The sequence below is a fragment of the Natator depressus genome, chromosome 6 (genome assembly GCF_965152275.1).
Source record: "Natator depressus isolate rNatDep1 chromosome 6, rNatDep2.hap1, whole genome shotgun sequence".
Taxonomy (NCBI): Eukaryota; Metazoa; Chordata; order Testudines; family Cheloniidae; genus Natator; species Natator depressus.
The window spans coordinates 127,940,126-127,954,361 of NC_134239.1; the positions used below are offsets into that span (position 1 = coordinate 127,940,126).

General features: G+C 44.5%; 1 protein-coding gene across 4 annotated transcripts in view; it reads left to right on the plus strand.

Moving 5' to 3' along the window:
• Positions 1-14,236, plus strand: part of MDGA2 (MAM domain containing glycosylphosphatidylinositol anchor 2) — a 644,994-nt gene that overhangs the window by 421,081 nt on the left and 209,677 nt on the right. The window lies entirely within an intron of this gene.

Genomic DNA, 14,236 nt, shown 5'->3' on the forward strand with positions numbered 1-14,236 from the left:
TTCCTCCCAACCCCGGTAGAAGCTCGCTCTTCCCTGCCTCTGTGACCCTGGGACCGGAGAAGTTCTGTGCCCCGATGATTATTGGGAGGGCCGTGCCCCTGCATGCCCCTGTCTGGGGTGATAAGGTGGTGATAGCTAGTTCAAAAAAAACATTCTCAGTCCCTCCAGGGTAATCATAGAATATCAGGGTTTGAAGCGACCTCAGGAGGTCATCTAGTCCAACCCCCTGCTCAAAGCAGGACCAATCCCCAACTAAATCATCCCAGCCAGGGCTTTGTCAACCCTGACCTTAAAAACTTCTAAGGAAGGAGATTCCACCACCTCCCTAGGTAACGCATTCCAGTGTTTCACCACCCTCCCAGTGAAAAAGTTTTTCCTAATATCCAACCTAAACTTCCCCCACTGCAACTTGAGACCATTACTCCTTGTTCTTTCATCAGCTACCACTGAGAACAGTCTAGCTCCATTCTCTTTGGAACCCCCTTTCAGGTAGTTGAAAGAAGCTATCAAATCCCCCCTCATTCTTCTCTTCCGCAGACTAAACAATCCCAGTTCCCTCAGCCTCTCCTCATAAGTCATGTGTTCCAGTCCCCTAATCATTTTTGTTGCCCTCTGCTGGACGCTTTCCAGTTTTTCCACATCCTTCTTGTAGTGTGGGGCCCAAAACTGGACACAGTACTCCAGATGAGGCCTCACCAATGTCGAATAGAGGGGAATGGTCCACAGTGACCTTAGGCTTATCTGTTAGGACAGCCGTCCAGGATATTAAGGGAGAATTTTTCTCCCACTTTGACACCAGTAGTTATTCCATGTCCCTGCCCCTTAGAGGCGTCTAAGAAACAGTTGGGAGGAAGATGAGGAGAAGGAAGTTCTGCTGTAAACTACACACACAGCCAAATGCGATAGGGAGTTTCTGCCATAGTTATGCTTAAGCCTTGGATCCAGAAGAATGCTGTCAACAAGTCTCAGAAGGAGAACAAGAAGCATCCTTGGCCATCACAAACCTTCAGAAGGCTGCAGCAAATCCGGAAGACCGGGAGAAGGGGGACCCTTGTCTCAGACCTTAATCTCAGCATTGGAAGGGAACTGCCAGGTTGGGTCTGATTCTGAGTGACATCAGAAGGGCTTTGGCCCCAGGGATCCACTCCCTCAGATTTCTCCTCCCAGACTGTAAACTCTGAATTCATCTAGGCCTGGACCACTGCACCCAGGGCTGCCCTTCCTCCGCTTTTCTGCCAATGGTGGGCAGCTGTATGTTGCACTCAGTGCTCCAGCAGAACCCTCCGGCTGCCCACAGGGATGCATTGATTTTTACACCCCCTAGCTGGCCTTCCCATGCCTCCTCCATGGCCAGTGCTGCCTCCTTTCTTGGGCTGTGTTGGCCCTGCAGGACCCCAGTAGGTGAGAGGCCAGGGCTGCCTTTCACCATTTTCCACCTTTGCCAGAAGCTAGCGTAGACACTGGGGGTTCTCTGGTCCCCCAGCTAGACCAGCTGAGGAAGGGAGTTAGTAACATCTGTCTGATAGAGAGAGGAGAGATCTCTGAACACTCAAAGGATCTAGCAGGATGTTTAGGGCTGGCTATTATCACATTTGGTAAACAGGCTCTCACTGTTGCACTTGCCAGCCTCCTGGAACAGTATCAAGGTGTGAGGGACGAGAAAAAAACATCAAAGGAATTACACAAGTGCTGCCCATCTCAGAGGGAAAAGCTGTAAAACAGGGTAACAGTAGTTGTCAAAACTCTGGCATGTCACCCAAGGCCAGAGAGAGAAGGCAGGATGCACAGTCAACGAAACAAGTTTCACATGAAGACTTTTTTCCCCTTTCCCCTGTGGTGCTCACCAGTGTCCATACTGGTGTCCATCCTTGGTTCATCTTTTGACCATGACTCACTAGGCTGTCAGAGCACTCCACAGCGCTGTCTTTAGGGAGTGATCTGCACCTGAGAATGTCTCTTCCTTGCCAACAGTCTTCTTTGAGGAGGGAGAGGGCATCCAGGGCTTCTTCCTCCAGTGCCTCCTGGACTCTCCTTGCTCCCGGACTCTCCTTGCTCCCAGATCTCAGCCTTGTGGAGGGAGACTACAGCTCCTTCCCTCCCTTAGAAGATGAGTGGAGAGGCCGTTCCCCAGCATCAAGCCTCTCAGAAGGTGGAGGGAGTATGTAATCAGTGTTTTTCCCTTTGCGAGGTCAGACATCATCGCTGTCCATATGGACACTTTACTGGGGGACATGTGCTGTTTTTGTGTGTGTGTCAGTTTGAGGACAATGACATACAGTGTTTTATGCCATGTGATTGGGTCCTAAACTCTCTCTAGCGCTTTTCCTCAGTAGATCTCAAAGAAGGTTGGTATCATTATCCCCATTTTACAGATGGGGAAACCGAGGCCCAGAGAGATTAAGTGACTGGCCAAAGGTCACACAGCAGGTCAGTGGCAGAGATGGGAATAGATCCGTGGTCTCCTGAGTCCCAGTCTAGTGCTCTATGCACTGGGCCACAGACTTACAGACAAAACAATCAGTGATTCAGATACTTGGAGTGCTAATTTCTATCTTCATGTTTATTTATCACAAAGGCAGTGAAGACAGAGCCTATGAGCAACAGCCTCACACACCTGAGCTTTCGATGTAGTGTAGCATGCACTCCAGCTGTACAGTTTAGCAGTGCTCATCTTACTAACTGGGACAGGAGTGAAGTGGAAAGAGAGAGAAGATTGTTAGCTGGCAAATGCAGTGTTGGGGCCTGATGGATGCATGTGGGAGAATGACATTCTGTGCACTCAGGCGTTGCCTCTCTAGCAGAAAGTTATCAGTGCATTATCTTTACTTGCCATAGGATCATCTGGAAGAGTAATAGAATAAATCAGAAGCATCATTCAGATGACCATACCTGTCAGCTTTTCACAATTTCTGCAGGCAGTGATGTATTATGTCAGTACTTAGGTTCACTGTCCCGTAACATGCAAGACAAAGAGAAAGAGGGAGGAAAAAATATCATTCAGAACCAGTCTTCCTTAACGGCTTAAAAGACATGTCTATTTGTATGACTTCATCACCCAATTAGGGAAAGCTGAAAGTGTTTCAGTCTGAATTTGAAGGTCATTAGTGATTCATCAGGATTCATAACTGCTGTGATAGAGATGAACATAAGGTCCATGCACAAACACATTTTCCAAGTGCCAGAACTGAGCATTGCTATCTTACACATCTTGCTGTTCATCAGCTATCTGACTCTGGGTATGATCCTTCATTCCTTACTCCGGCAGGATTCCCACTGCTGTCGAAAGGGGAGGACGCAAAACCTCACATGCTGCATTGCGAGGAAGGGAAGAGTTTGCTGAAGCTAACTTTCATGGGATGTGCTGTAGCAGCCTCCCACCAATCAGAAACGGATAACAGTACCAGGGGACATGACACATTTCCAGAGCCGATAGAATTCCATTTGTGCATCAGGAGTGAATTTCATTGGATGTTTGTGAAATTAAAGACCCTCCCTTTCTGCAGGACAAGTGTAGTTTTAAAGGTTCAGTGGTAATGCGCTCGAGCCATTACCTTTCCAGATCTGTGTGCTCCCAAACCATTTAGACTTCCAAATCTGATTCTGATGCAAGTTAAACAGATGACCCAAATCTCCTAAGAAACACTCCTGACCTGAACAGTGCTTTAATGTGGCTGCGTAGTCATGGCACGAGCGCTGGGAGAGCGCTCTGCTGGTGCACCGTCTACACTGGCACGGCACAGTGCTGAAACTTGCATCACTCAGGGGAATGTTTTTTCACACTCCTGAGCGAGAAAGTTGCAGCGCTGTAAAGTGCAGTGTAGACAAGCCCTTACTAAGTTCAAGATATACCATGTCTACTGCTTCCTCCCTGTCCACAAGGCTTGATACCCTGTCACAGAAATCTATTAGGTTGGTTTGACACGATTTGTTCTTGACAAATCCATGCTGACTGTTAGAATAATAGAATATCAGGGTTGGAAGCGACCTCAGGAGGTCATCTAGTCCAACCCCCTGCTCAAAGCAGGACCAATCCCCAACTAAATCATCCCAGCCAGGGCTTTGTCAACCCTGACCTTAAAAACTTCAAATGAAGGAGATTCCACCACCTTCCTAGGTAACGCGTTCCAGTGCTTCACCACCCTCCTAGTGAAAAAGTTTTCCCTAATATCCAACCTAAACCTCCCCCACTGCAACTTGAGACCATTATTCCTTGTTCTGTCATCAGCTACCACTGAGAACAGTCTAGCTCCATCCTCTTTGGAACCCCCTTTCAGGTAGTTGAAAGCAGCTATCAAATCCCCTCTCATTCTTCTCTTCCGCAGACTAAACAATCCCAGTTCCCTCAGCCTCTCCTCATAAGTCATGTGTTCCAGATCCCTAATCATTTTTGTTGCCCTCCGCTGCACGCTTTCCAATTTTTTCACATCCTTCTTGTAGTGGGGCCCAAAACTGGACACAGTACTCCAGATGAGGCCTCACCAATGCCGAATAGAGGGGAACGATCAGATCACGTCCCTCGATCTGCTGGCAATGCCCCTGTTACTTATCACCTTATTATCTTCTAGGTGTTTGCAAATTGATTGCTTAATTATTTGCTCAATTATCTTTCCAGGTACTGAGGTTAAGGTGAGTGGTCTGTATTTCCCTGGGTTGTCCTTATTTCCTGTTTTATAGATTGGCACATAGGTGGAGTTTGGGGATGCAGGGGGGTGTTGCCCTCCCCCCCTCCCCTGGCCCCCCAAACTGCAAGCCTCAGGCAGGCAGCCTGAGTGTGCAGTTTTCAGAGTAACAGCCATGTTAGTCTGTATTTGCAAAAAGAAAAGGAGTACTTGTGGCACCTTAGAGACTAACCAATTTATTTGAGCATAAGCTTTTTGAGTGTGCAGTGTAATGAGTTCTGCAGAGGAGACCGGAGACATGCTGTTCCCAGCTGGTGCCCCTGGGGCAGGGAGTCAGAATTTTGTTTATAAACAGAGTGATTAACAGGTGGTTAAGGTTAGGAAACATTCTAACAGCCCTTTCTTAAGTTAAATGATCTGTTCCAAGTTTGGTGAACTACAAAAAGTAAGTAGCCTAAATGATGGAAAGCAACTGTTGATTTTCTATAATTGTTTCAATTATTGTATTGAAGAGGTGGTAAGAAAGTTACTAATATCCTTCTTTGAGAAGATAACTGATTTTTTAGACAAAAGAAATGCAGCAGATCTAATCTACTTGGATTTCAGGAAGGCACCTGATACAGTTCCACATGAGAAATTATTAGTTAAATTGGAGAAGATGAGGATTAATATTAGAACTGAGAGGTGGATAAGGAAGTGGCTAAAGGAGAGCCTACAACAAGTCATACTGAAAGATGAACTCTCAGGCTAGAGGGAGGTTACTAGTGGAGTTCCTCAGGGATCAGTCTTGGGACCAATCTCATTTAACATTTTTATTACTGACCTTGGCACAAAAGTGGGAGTGTGCTAATAAAATATGAAGATGGCACAAAGTTGGGAGGTATTGCCAATACGGAGGAGGACCAGAATATACAAGAAGATCTGGATGATCTTGTAATAGAAGTAATAGAAAATGGATGATATTTAAAAGAACAAAATGCAAGATCATGCATTTAGAGACTAACAGCAAGAATTTTTGCTATAAGCTGGGGACTTATAAGTTGGAAGTGACAGAGGTGGAGAAAGACCTGGGTGTATTGGTTGATCACAGGAAGACTATGAGCGGTCAATGTGATGCGGCAGTGAAAAAAGGCTAATACAGTCCTAGGATCATCAGGCGAGATATTTCCAATAGAGACAGAGAAGTGTTATTACCATCATACAAGGCACTGGTGAGACCTCATCTGGAATGTTGTGTGCAATGCTGATCTCCCATTTTTAAGAAAGATGAATTCAAACTGGATCAGGTGAAGAGCAGGCTACTAGGATGACCCAAGAAATGGAGAATCTACCATATCAGAGGAGACTCAAAGAGCTTGGCTTGTTTAGCTGAACCAAAAGAAGGCTGAGGGGACCTATGATTGCTCTCTATAAATGCATCAGAGGGATATGTACCAGGGAGGGAGAGGTGTTATTTAAGTTAATGGCAATGAAGTGAGGCTGACCGGTCTGTAGTTCCCTGGGTTCTCTTTCTTCCCTTTTTAAAATATGGGCACTATATTTTTCTTTTTCCAATCGTCTGGGACCTCTCACAAAAGTGTTTACAGAATTCATACTACACAGTACCAACATATTTACAAAAATCTTCTCTCAGATGCCCCACACCCACACACAGCACAATCTCACATAATATTTCATCCCCGCTCTTGAATCATAGAATATTAGGGTTGGAAGGGACCTCAGGAGGTCATCTAGTCCAACCCCCTGCTCAAAGGAGGACCAATCCCAGAACAAATGGATATAAACTGGCCATCAACAAGTTTAGACTTGAAATTAGGCAATGGTTTCTAACCACCAGAGGACTGAAGTTCTGGAGCCACCTCCCACAGGGAGCAGTGGGGGCAAAAAAACTAACTGGCTTCAAGACTGAGCTTGATACATTTATGGAGGGGATGGTATGACAGGACTGCCTAAAATGCCATGTGGCCCATCGGCGATTGACTGTAGCAAAAATCCCCAGTGCTAGATGGGGACACTAGACGTGGAGGACTCTGAGTTACTACAGAGAATTCTTTCCCAGGTATCTGCCTGGTGTGTCTTACCCACATGCCCAGGATCTAACTGATCACCATATTTGGGGTTGGGAAGGAATTTTCCCCTGGGTCAGGTTGGCAGAGACCCTGGGATTTTTTTGCCTTCCTCTGCAGCATGGGGCATGGGTCACTTGCAGGTTTAAACTAGTGTATATGGTGAATTCTCTGTAATTTGAAGTCCTAACACCATGATTTGAGGACTTCAGTAACTCAGCTAGAGGTTAGGGGTCTGTTACAGGAGTGAGTGGATGAATTTCTGTGGCCTGCGATGTGCAGGAGGTCAGATCCATGATCATGATGGTCCATTTTAACATTAGTAAGAGTATCTGAGTAAGAATATACATTACAATTTTAAACCTAACTAGTGTCTCTTAAGTGACTTGCCACAAGGTGTCAGAACATGTTAGTATTAAGAGTTGAGTGGGTCTAATATTTATTTAATTTTCTTTCTTGATATAGGAATTAGATACAGTGTTCCTGTCAGATAATTTCTAAGTTATTATCTGGAAAAAAAAACAACAACAACCAACCAACCAACCAACCAAACAAAAAACTTAGAGATTCCCCTGGAATCACAAATAAAGCCCCCCACCCTGAAATGGCACCTCTTTGACAGGCATGGAATTTTGCCCCCCACATGCGTCCCCACTGGCATGACTGGAGCTGCTCCGCCTCCCCAAATAGAAGTCAAACTATGCCTATAACACTCATAACACAAGAACTAGGGGCCACCCAATGAAATTAATAGGCAGTGCATTTAAAACAAACAAAAGGAAGTACTTCTTCACCCAACACACAGTCAACCTGTGGAACTCCTTGCCTGAGAATGTTATGAAGGCCAAGACTATAACACGATTCAAAAAAGAACTAGATAAATTCATGAAGGATAGGTCCATCAATGACTACTAGCCAGGTTGGACAGGGTTCATGCCCCAGACTCTGTTTGTCAGAAGCTGGGAATGGGCGACAGGGGATGGATCTCTTCTGTTCTGTTCATTCCCTCTGGGGCACCTGGAATTGGCCACTGTTGGAAGACAGGATACCGGGCTAGATGGACCTTTGGTCTGACCCAGTGTGGCCATTCTTATGGATTGGCACTATAGTTGCCCTTTTCCAGTCCTCTGGAATCTCTCCCATCTTCCATGACTTTTCAAAGATAATCACTAATGGTTCAGATATCTTCTCGGTCAGCTCCTTGAGTATTCTAGGATTTATTTCATCACGTCCTGGTGGCTTGAACACAACAAATTTGTCTTGTTCTTTCCTTATTTTAGCCTCTGATCTTACCTCATTTTCACGGGCACTCGCTATGTTAGACATCCAATCACTACTAACCTTTTTGGGGGAAAAATCAAAACCAAACCAAAACATCTGTCACCTGTGGTTTATTCTCTCTCATCCTCTTAGGAGGAGAATTGTTCATGCAGCATAGTGTATTGCTTTGGCAGGGTTTTGCTTTTAAATGCCCGTGATGCTGTGTGTTTCCATTAGAGAAGGCAGGAGAAATGCACTTTGCACTTGGAGCAGAATCTAGTGAGGTTTCTGGTAGTCCCTAGTTCCTGGGGGAGTTGGCTCCACAGCCTTGAATCTGCTGGTGAGAAAGCGCTCTCTCCTATATGGGTGAGCTTTGCTCGTTTGGTACAAAGTCCCATTTTGCCAGAGGAGTGAAGTTGTTCATTCCAGAATTTTAGGCGAACTTTTTGAATATGCTCAACCCGGGCCATTGAACATCTTGAAGATAAGGGCCCATCTTGCAATGGTCGAAAAGAGGGTGCACAGACTCAAGTCCCTGGCTCTGAAAACAGCAGGCTTGGTCAGCTGGTGTGCAGCTGGACTTGGCTTTGTCTCACCGCTGCTGTAGAAGCTGAAGCAGAAACATCCTCTTAGGAAACATCCTAGTTCTGCGTCCGTGAAGCCCAGGAATAGAGCACAATGTGGATGGGACTACGGGTCCAGTGTTAGCCTGATCAGAATCCATTGGTGTCACTCCTTTTGATGGGACTCTAGAATGAGTCATATTTTCCATACCAACACATTACTGTGAACTGGCAGAGTAACTCAAAAATTACAAGAATGTATTAGTAGAACGTCAAGCCACAAATCTTCCTTGTGATGATCTGATCTTTAAGCTGATCAATTATCTACTAAAGAATTTGCTAATTAAACCTTATTTGCTTATTAGAACTTGGGGCCCTGATCTATTGATGAAGTATTCTGTTTGTTGGTCGTCTCATTCTGCCTTTGACAACACATGAAAGAATTATCTTCATTTTAGTTCAAATTGTTTATTAAAATCAAGTAGTGTCTCTTTCCATGATGACAAAGAGCATTCTTTGGTATAATTAGTTGTATAATTAAGACATTTGTAAGCCACAAGCATTGTCCAACAGTGATCATTTATAAGCAGTCTACCGATGTCAAATGGGTTCTGGAGGAAACAAATGACTTATTTATTACTGGAGTAAATTGATTTTTGGAGACATCATCCTTTGAACGGTTTATCATTTCAAGCAATAGATTCATGAAGCGAAAAAGAAATTGTGGGTTGCTTTAATATGTTTTTCTTTTATAATTACTTGATATCGAATGTATACAGGAGTTTTATTCTTTATTTGTGGACTCATCTGCCCCTTATACTACACGTTACAACACGGTTTGTGTGGTGAGGTGTCTCCCTGCCTTTGTGTTACTGCACAAGGTGGTGATGATGAGCTGCTATCACAGCAGATCTCTCTGATCCACATCTTCTCAATCTCATGTCCTCCTTGGTCTTATAGCTCCTCCCAACTGTGTTTGCACACCACAGCCTGACTGCAACACAACTTGATGGGAGCAGAGAACTCCATCCCTGACCCTTGAATGAAACTGGCATGGGTGTCTAGGTTCTACAATCTCTTTATCTGTGTACACCTTTGCTTTGAGGATAAGGGGCTCTCTTCTCCATGGAGTGGCTGCATGAAATTACCCAGGCAGCAGCCATTCTAATTTTTAAAAAGTAGTAAAAATGGAATTAATGGAATTAAATGAAAATAAATAGTTTGCTTGACACCTCTAGATTTACACTTTTCTTAAGCTAAACTACATAAGACCTTCTCAACTTACTTCCTGAGAAGAAGAAAGGAAAAGTGAATGAAAGGTTCAAAAGTTTACATCTTTTGAAAGCAATCCCTTTTGGCAGGACTGGCAGTCTCACTAGCTGTCCAGATACCAACTCTTCTTCTGCCCATTCTCAAGATGCCAGCTAAATCCCCTTCCTAGTTTCCCCAAACAGTTGTTTGAAGACAAACACACAGTATGGGTTGGTAAACAATTTCACTCTCCTTCCAGGAAATGGTCCATTAAGAAAGAGAAGGTCCCTAATGATGATTAATGGCTGCCTTACTAAAGCTTAATGAGGTAGCTCTGAGGCTGCCTTTCACAGACCATCTTGGATGGCTGTCGCCAGTTTCAGCCAGGCCTCTTGTTAACCCTCTTCCCAAAGCAGCTTTTTCGTCTTTGCCATGAACTATGCATCTGTCGCAAAGCTGCCTGTGGCAGGAGATGCACTTTAAGGGTCCAGAACATCACCTTTGACCTTTGTAGAAATTGGAGAAAGCAAAGCCCTAAATAAGGGGGCTTCTTATCTCCCTGACACAGCAATGTAGTTCCCTTCAATGTTCTTTAGTGCCTTGAGCACTATAGTTTTAAATGACGCAAGTGAAGGGCTTCCGTCCGTTCTCTTGGCTGATTAACTCAGTCTAATCTCAGTGTGGGATTATTTCTTGATGCACAGCCCAAACATTCCTTTGCCTGACTTGGTCCATCCTTACTGGTTCAATTGCCATTGGCCCACTCTACACAGCCTGGTCCCTTCTTGGTGTTTCCATGCGCCAAATACTTGTGAACTTTATCCCTCTCTCCCAGAGCCACAACCTCTCTCTCTCCTAATTAGGTTATCCACTCGTTGCAAATGGTCTTCCTATATGTCTGCAGAGCATCGTGCACACCTGTGGAGATGTGTAAATAATAATCCTCTCCCACCTCCATATCTGGGCTGTCACTAATTCCTGAGCATTTATTCGGCAACATCTCAGAATGCCATCCTTTATTATCCCTCCCCACTTCTAAAATGCACATCCTGGACTGGTAATATTTTACCTTGAGCGCAACAGCCTTGTTCTCTGAAGTCTCCTTGTCTCTCGCCTTCTCTGTCCTCCAACTGTCCATTCAAAATGCTGCTGTAAATCAAGTAGTGGCTTGAAACTCATGTCCCTGGATGCTATGGATGAAGTGTGCATACTAACAGGTTTCAGAGTAGCAGTCGTGTTAGTCTGTATCTGCAAAATGAAAAGGAGTACTTGTGGCACCTTAGAGACTAACCAATTTATTTGAGCACAAGCTTATGCTCAAATAAATGTGTTAGTGTCTAAAGTGCCACAAGTACTCCTTTTTTTGTGTGTGCATACTAGATACTTAAGATTGAGGTCAAGTAATTTGCACACTGTTTTGATTCCATTCATGCCCTCTCCAAATCTTTCCATTGGCATCCTCTTGATAGCTGCATCGAACACTAGCTTCTTGTCCTCGCCATCAGCACCCTGTGTAACTTGCCTCCTGTATCCATATTTGCTCCCATTAATGACAATTGTGGTATCATCTAGAGACCCTAATCAGGGATCAGCATGTTGTTATGCTGGGTGCTGTACAAAACCATCACGAAAAATGGTCCCAGCCCTATTGATCTTAAAATCTAAGATCTCTTGGCTAAATTTCTGTATGCTTTTGCATATCCTTCTTGGCTATCATCGCCCAACTAAATGTTCATGTATTTTGTTTTCTTCCACTTTGTTCTGGCCTCCTTAAATTAAATACTTCAGCCACCTTTTGAATACTCACTAAACTGACCACAAACTAAGAAGGGTAAGACTAGTTATCAACAGTTCAGTGTGATACTGGGTGGTCGTACCTACTGTGGTTCCACGCGGGTCTTGTCTTGGATCCAGTACTATGTACTATTTTCACTAATGAATTAGATAATAGAGTTGAGATGATGCTTATCAAATTTGCAGACAACACCAAGCTGGGAGGGTTCTCTAAAATATGGAGGACAGGATTAGCATTAAAATGACCTTGACACACTGGAGAATTGGTCTGCAACCAACAAGGCGAAATTTGATAAAGACAATAGCAAAGTACTACACTTAGGAAGGAAAAATCACATGCAAAATGAGGTGTAATTGGCTAGGCAGTAGTTCTACAGAAAAGGTTCACATATTATATCTATATACATGCACACAGAATACTGTCATCAGTTGTTCTCCATATCTACTGACGGTAGGACAAAAATAATTGGCTTAATCTGCAGCAAGGGAGATTTAGGTTAGATATTAGGGGGTTGTGGAATCCCCGTCACTGGAGGTTTTTAAGAACAGGCTGGACAAACACCTGTCAGGGATCGTCTAGTTACTTGGTCCTGCTTCAGTGTCTGGCTAGACAACCTGACCTCTCTTGAGTTGCCTTCCAGCCCTGCATTTCAGTGAGTCTATGAGATTCTGGGCAGAGATGATTTTGTTGGTGCTGGGCTGCTTTTGTTATCTTGCCTGACTTCTGCCGACAAGTCGTTTATTATTGTTGCTGTTACTGCAGTTGTGTCTGTGGGGAGGGGGAGAGTGAGATGTGGTCTGAGTGTACTGATAAATATTGTATCCGAGAAGGATTCATTCTTTGAGTGCTGTCTTGTTTCTGCTGAGTCAGAAACTCCATCAGTATTTTCTTTCTCCTCTTTTGGGGGGAAGCAGCTCGGCCATGGTGATTCCCTGGGGGAACGACATTTTGGCCTCCCTTCTCCCCTCCCCCGACCCTATTGCTGTAACGGGTATCGGAACTGAGAACAGCTGTGTCATGAGTTGCATGCTATTATTCTCTCTTTCTCCCATGTCAGTATGTGGCATTTGGTATAAAGGGAAAGGTGTCAGATGTATTTTTTCTCAAGCCACTGTATTCCCATGTCTGTTCTTTTTGAGTGAGAAACCTTCATTTCACGTCAGCTTCTTCAGCCTGCTCCTGATAGTTTGTTGTTCAGTCTGTTTGCTATATATGCATGTATTCGCATACACACACGCTCCCTGTGTGCCTGTGAGTGAAAGAACACAATGTGGGTGGGGGGTGTAGTGATTTTATCACCATGAGCTTGGGATGACTGCAGTACTCATGGCTGGCGAGGCTCTGACTGAGGTATTCAGGATTTGCCAAATGATGCCCCATCAAGCCATTGTGCCCAATACCATCACCTGTTTTGTAGGTCTGTGCCTCACATGTTACACAAGAATATATTCTAGCAATGTTTTAGAAATATCTGCATTTTAAGTACAGGTTCATTTTTTTATATCCTTCTGTAAAACCAGTTTGCCTCCGTTATGGCAGAGTTAGGAGGGAACTACTAAAGCCTGTGAAATAGTCTAAAAGAGCATTGCTGTGCCTGAAAATGTCCCCGTTTTAAAGTCTGATACTGAAGGATCTTGCAGGCCTAGAAATGAGCGCTGGTCCCAGGGGGATGATGGGGCTCTGTCTCCCCTTCTCACCAGTACAAAGGTCCCACTTCTGGCCCTGCGGGGCTGTGAGGTAGAATCAACGAATTATAGAAATGTAGGACTGGAAGGAACCTCGATAGGCTCCCTAGTCCAGCCCCCTCCACTGAGGCAGGTTTGAATGTTTCAATTTTTTATGGACAGAAGGTTTGGTGCAAGACTGAATCTTGTCCATCCTGGCTGGCGGCAGGGTAATTTTTTTTTTTGAAAAGTCCATGTTTTAGGAGGAAAGAAGCAACATTTCTCTGGCAGGCTGATTAAAAGGAAACAGTGGTATTCGAAGGTGCTGAGAGATTTGAAGCCTTAGAACAAGTCCCAGGGGGTGGATAGTCTCCTGAGGGTGGGCAAGCAAATGATACATGATAAATGTACTTATCGCATGGCTCTGCACCCAGTCACATGGTTTTCCTTCCACACACTGCACTTATCTGTATTTAAAAGGACCTACTACAAAGCTAGCTATCACTTGTAGGTGTTATCCATGCAAGTAAACGCATCCGATGAAGTCGGCTGTAGCTCACGAAAGCTCATGCTCAAATAAATTGGTTAGTCTCTAAGGTGCCACAAGTCCTCCTGTTCTTTTTTTGCGAATACAGACTAACACGGCTGCTACTCTGAAACAAGACTGTGTGGCGCCCAGTGTGGCTGTTCACATCTAGAAATCATGCACAACTCCAGGAAATGTATTTTGATCTGCATTAAGCCCACGGCTAAGAGAGAAGAAAAAGCTGGGTTACAAAACGAATATAGCGTGATGAGATTGCGACGATAATTGAACATGGCAAAAATGTTCTCTTCAAGCCTTTGACGCTCTTAGTGCTCTGTACTTATCAAAAGTAGCTACGTAAAGTACAGAGGCAGAAGTGCCATCTCTAATGGGGCTAACTGCGGAAGGCTCAGCTGAATGCTAATAGGCTCCTAGTACAAACACTAGTCTGGTGACACGAGTATATAGTTACAAGCTGCACTTACTTCTGAT